The sequence below is a fragment of the Capra hircus genome, chromosome 28, assembly GCF_001704415.2.
Source record: "Capra hircus breed San Clemente chromosome 28, ASM170441v1, whole genome shotgun sequence".
Taxonomy (NCBI): Eukaryota; Metazoa; Chordata; class Mammalia; order Artiodactyla; family Bovidae; genus Capra; species Capra hircus.
The window spans coordinates 31,603,176-31,609,456 of record NC_030835.1 but is presented as its reverse complement, the minus strand read 5'-3'; the positions used below and the strand labels follow the sequence as shown (position 1 = coordinate 31,609,456).

The 6,281-nt window shown below is 41.0% G+C and overlaps 1 pseudogene; it reads left to right on the top strand.

The window, feature by feature from the left end:
* Window positions 1,161-2,175, top strand: LOC108634133 (annotated as a pseudogene).

Below are 6,281 nucleotides of genomic sequence, written 5' to 3'. Positions count from 1 at the left end.
GCTGGTGTTAAAGAACCTGCCTGTCAATGCAGGAGATGTAAGAGACACAGGTTCGATCCCTGAGTCAGGAAGATCCTCTGGAGAAGGGCATGGCAACCCACTCCAGTATTCTTGCCTGGAGAATCCCATGGACAGAGGAGCCTGGTGGGTTTTAGTCCATTGGGTCAGAAAGAGTGGGACACAACTGAAGCAACTTAGCACATGTGCATAGCCAATGTAACAACATTATGGTACTTTCAGGTGAACAGCATAATTTTATTCAGTAAATGTCCTTTTCAATGCATTTTTGAGGTGGCAGAAATGTAAAGGAAGAGTTAATCAGCAGAAAAGACAACAAAAAGTTAATCCAAAGCATCAGTACTATCACTTAGCTGAATTGCTATACAGTGAAATACTTTCATAATATTCACAAAAATTTTTTTGGGAATAGTTGATTTACAATGTTGTGTGTTTCAGGTATACAGCAAAGTTAATCAGTTATACATTCTCTACCATTTTTTTCTGGCTGCACTTGATCTTAGTTGTGGTGGTCTTAGTTGGGGGATCTAGTTCCCTGAGCAGGATTGGAACCCAGGCCACCAGCATTGGGAGCACAATCTTAACCACTGGACCACCAGGGAAAGTCCCCATTCTCTACCATTTTTAAAAGTGATCACCTTACAATCATTCTGACTCCCTCCCTAACTACATTGTGAGAATGGGGATCATGACTTTCTGTATTCTGTATCCTTTGCAACACCAAGGTCTTGCACAGAGTAGGCCTTCATTTGTTCTAGGCAACTCCGATTATCTGGAGATCAGATTCTGAAAAGGAAAGCAGACTAGACCAAAAGGGGGGTTCGGTGAGGTTGATCTCTGCACCCCAGCTTCTCCCTCCGCTCCTCTTTTCTCCACCAGAACTGGAAGGCTGGGACTTCCCTGGTGGTCCAGTGGTTTAGAATCTGCCTTGCAATGCAGGGGATGTGGGTTCAATCCCTAGTCCTGGAACTATTAGGTTGGTGTAAAAGTAACCTCGGTTTTGCATTGTTGAACTTTGCTGTTTGATATTGCAATACATTTAAAAATAAATGTGGTTATGTTATATACGATTTTCATGTGCATTTCTTTCTTTGCTAATTACTTATCACTTGCTATTTATTTTATGTTTATTTTAGACTATAGAAATAATATTAGACAAAAAGCAAATTTGAGTGATTTTTTAATTCGAGTTCAAAATGGATCAGAAAGCAGCGGAGACAACTTGCAACACCAACAACACATTTGACCCAGGAACTGCTAATGAACGTACAGTGCAGTGGTAGTTCAGGAAGTTTTTCAGAGGAAACGAGAGCCTTGAAGATGAGGAGCACAGTGGCTGGCCGTCGAAAGTTGACAATGACCAATTGAAAGGACCATCGAGGCTGATCCTCTTACAACTATATGAGAAATTGCCAAAGAACTCAACGTCAGCCATTCTACGGTCATTCAGCATTTGAAGCAAATAGGAAAGATTAAAAAGCTCAATAAGTGGGTGTTTCATAAGCTGACTGAAAATCAAAAAAATCGTTACGAAGTGTCACCTTCTCTTATTGTACTCAACAACCATGAACCATTTCTAGATCGGATTGTGATGCACAAAAAGTGGATTTTATATGACAACTGGCAATGACCAGCTCAGTGGTTGGACCAAGAAGAAGCTCCAAAGCACTTCCCAAAGTCAAACTTGCACCCAAAAAACTCACGGTTGTTGCTTTGTGGTCTGCTGCCCGTCTGACCTGCTACAGCTTTCTGAATCCTGGAGAAACCATCACATCTGAGAAGTGTGCTCACCAAATTGATGCAATGCACCGAAAACTGCAACATCTGCAGCCTGCATTGGTCAACAGAAAGGGCCCCCAGTTCTCTACAACAATGCCCAGCCACAGGTCGCACAACCAGTGCTTCAGAAGTGGATTGAATTGGGCTACAAAGTTTTGCATCATCCTCCGTATTCACCTGACCTCTCATCAACTTACTACCACTTCTTCAAGCATCTCAACAACTTTTTGCACACAAAATGCTTCCACAAGCAGCGGGATGCAGAAAATGCTTTTAAAGAGTCCATTGAATCCCGAAGCACGGATATTTACACTACAGGAATAAACAAACTTATTTCTCATTGATAAAAATGTGTTGAATGGTTCCTATTTTGATTAATAAAGATGTGTTTGAGCCTAGTTACAATGATTTAAAATTTACAATCTGAAACCACAATTACTTCTGTACCAACCTAATAAGATCCCACATGCCATGGAGCAGCTGAGCCCGAGTGCCACCACCAGAGTCTGGGATGCAATGAAAGATCCCTCATGATGCAACAAAGGGCCGGTGTGCTGCAACTAAGATTTGACGCAGCCAAATTAAAAAAAAAAAAAGGAGCTGGAGGCAGGAAGATGTAAAGGTTGTATCATTGCCAGACACTGGTGTGCTGGAGCTGTTTTGTACCACTTCGAGAGTATGTTTTCTAAACTTTATGTTTAGAGACGTAACATTAGAAACTTGACATTGGCCAAGTGGCAGTATTTACACCATGGAAATAGCTGACACTACAAATTAGTTAGGACTCCCACCCCCTGACCAGGGAGCTGGTTTGCCAGTATACTAGGGCCTGCCCAAGGATGTGAGGGACCCGTGATTCCAGTTGCCTTTTGTCTTTTTCTTGCTCCCTTTAACTCTCTCAACTTTTGGACCCACAGAACTTTGTTAAGTGCCTTCTTTAAGCAGGTGCTCTGCCAGGAGATAAGAAGAATACTGTGATTACTGCCATCTGGTTCCTTGCTGAGGAAATAACAGATACATGAGCAATGTGAATAATTGCTAACTAATGATCTTGTTTGTTTTTTTTTTCTCTTCATTTGTCTTAAAATTAAAAGTATGCATATTTACATATATGAAAGTGTAGAAAAAAATGTAAGTGCCACGAGGATGGGAACCTGACTCTTTGCAACCCCTTGGAAACCCACCATGTTTCCTCTGTCCAGGAACTGGAAATCCAAACACCAGGACCCTGCAGTAAAATCTTCTACAGCTTTACCATCTTTTCCATTTGCTTCTTTATCAATAACCGAGAAATGCATATTAACCTCTCTCACTATGGTAGTGGATTTCTCGGCTTCCCCTTCAAATAAAGTGCTTCATTCCGTGTAGTGTTTTCAGATCTATTTTCCAGGTCTCTAGCAGTTTTCCTTTCATCTATGTCTGAATCAATATTTAAATCTTCCACTGAGGTTCAAATTTTAACTATTTATTTTTAGTCTTTGAAAGTGAAAGTGTGAAAGTGTTAGTTGCTCAATCATGTCCAACTCTTGCTACCCTTGTAGACTGTAGCCCGCCAGGCTCCTCTGTCCATGGAATTCTCCAGGCAAGAATACTGGAGTGGGTAGCCATTCTCTTCTCTGAGTGATCTTCCTGACCCAAGAATCAAACTCAGGTCTCCCACATTGCAGACACAATTCAGATTCTTTACCACAATTCAGATTCTTTACCATCTGAACCACCAGGGTTAGACTTTTAAAAATGTGGTCTTTTTCTACTTTGTCTCATCTGTGTTGATACTTTATTATTTTTTTTATACTTGGAAAGGGCAATGGCACCCCACTCCAGCACTCTTGCCTGGAAAATCCATGGACGGAGGAGCCTGGTAGGCCACTTAAAAATGTTATTGAAGTAGAGTTAATAATATTGATACTTTAAATACTTTTTGTTTGTTTGTTTGTTTTGGCCACGCCCAGCGGCATGTGGGATCTCAGTTCCCCAGACCATGGATCAAACCCATGCCCTCTGCCGTGGACATACTGATCCTTAATCACTGGATCACCATAGAAGTTCCAGATACTTTAAATACTTTTGTACAGTTCTTTAAACTCAGTTGTGTTTGGTATCTGGTAATTCCATCATCTCCTGTTTAAAGCTGATCCTGCAGTTATTTATTTCACGATGATGATGACGATAATGACAACTCGCTTCCAGATATGCTCAGAGACTTTTAAAATTGGTCCCAAATTCTTCTGATATCCTTAAGGTCCGTCTTCAAGTGTGTTCCTCAAGAGAGGATTGTCTTCTGCTCAGTCAGGTGTCTTATGGTGCCATCGACCCGCAGCTGCTTAAATGATATGAGTTCTAGCTCCAAGCCTGCATGTGGGTGGGCTCATGATGAGTTAGGAATGACCATGGAGATTATTTTTTTTTCCTTTTGTTCTGCTCCATCTAGGACCTAAAGCTGAAACACAGTAGCATTCCCACTATCCCCTCCCCCCATTTCATCCACTGTCCTCATTGTCTTTAAGGGGCTCCTGAATTTATCCAGTGGTCTATAATGCAAACTCGCACATTGCAGTGGTCTGAGGACTTGTATTTTGCCACTCACACTTCGGCTGTTAAACCAGAATTGTCAGCCGCTAGGGAAGGCAATGGCACCCCACTCCAGTACTCTTGCCTGGAAAATCCCATGGATGGAGGAACCTGGAAGGCTGCAGTCCATGCAGTCGCTAAGGGTCTGACATGACTGAGTGACTTCACTTTTCACTTTTCACTTTCATGCATTGGGGAAGGAAATGGCAACCCACTCCAGTGTTCTTGCCCGGAGAATCCCAGGGACGGGAGCCTGGTGGGCTGCCATCTATGGGGTCACACAGAGTCGGACACGACTGAAGTGACTTAGCAGCAGCAGCAGAGACTTGTAAAATGATCTCCAGGGAAGGGTGGTTCCAGTGCTTATTTTCTTTCTTGGACTTGTATTGGGTTGGCCAAAAAAGTTCATTTGGGGTTTTCATAAGATGTTACAGAAAGACCGGAGCAAACTTTTGGACCAACCCAATACTTTCTTATTTCCTCTTCTTTCCTACCAGTTCAGCTATGTGTTTAAAAGTAGGAATTTTGTATTTTTAGAAAAAATTTTCTGATATTCTGTACTCAGAGATTCTTTCTGGAATCTAGTTGCCTAAAGTGCCAAAAATAGATGTCCTGTGTCCAGGCAACAACTTGCCATCTCAGTTAAGAGGAATCTCTGCCCTTATTACCCTTCTCCTCCTCCACAGATTTTATTCATCCTCATCCTCCTTTCATTATCTTATCTATCCCAACTAATAAATAATAAGAGCTCTCATTTGCCTTAGGGCTTGCTATGTGCCAGTTACTGCCCTAAGTTCCTTACACTTTTATTTCGTTTAGAATTTAGAGCAGTCTTGTGATATAGGTAAAATTTAATTTTTCTCTTATGGAAGAGGAGATAGAGGTTCAGAAAAGTTAAGCTGTGTGCCCATAGGAGTCTGTGCTTGTCCACCAAACTCTGCTCTTTGTCACAACTGAGAGACAAACTGATATGATGTTCTCAGTCAACATCTTGAACTCAAATAGGTTTAGAAAATACAGTTAGTTAAAATTAAAGGATGTTCTTTGCAGAGGAATCTCAGAGTGTTTAATACATTCAGTGTGCACTGAGTCTTTAAGGGTGTGATCTGTGTAACTTTCCCCAAGGTCTTTGCAGCACAGAACTCATTTTTCCTGGGGGAACATCTGCAATGTGTATCATAGAGCATATTTAGAGAACTGTAGCTCTAAAATAATGAAATTTAACCCTCTCCTTCCATACATCTAAACATCAAAAAATTTTGAAAACTTCAGAGAAAAATGAAAACCAGTCTTTAACTTTATAGTGATGATGATGATGATAATCTACACCAAATGTAAGTACCCAACTCAACCATTCTTCTAATCATGCAGATTTGTCTTCAAGTGACTTTTCCAATACTCAAAACTAACCTCACGTGACTTATCACTGAGGGCCTTCAAAAGACTATGTCACAGTCTACAGAGTTACCAAAGGGGGTTCCCCAACTTCCTACTATGTGGATAGCATTTTTGGCACAAGTGTGAGCATCAGAAAGACACCAAAGGGGCAACCCTCACTTGGAACTGTATATTCAGTGATAACTAAAATCCCAGAAGTCTCACCAAAAGGAATACACAAAAATGTTAACCATGAGTATGATTATTTTTATTTAACTATATCTGCATTTTTAAATGTCTGCAATATGATGTGTTATTTTTATCAGAAAAGTCTTTTTTAATTTAATTTTTAAAATGTTATTTTACTTCATTTTTTTAATTTGGCTGCCTTAGGTCTTAGTTGCCGCATGAGGAATCTTGTTTGTGTCATGCGGGATCCTGCATTGTGGGGCATGGACTCTAGCTGTGACGTGTAGGCTCAGTGGTTACGGTGGGAGGGCTTAGTTACTCTGCAGCATGTGGGACCTTAGTTCCCA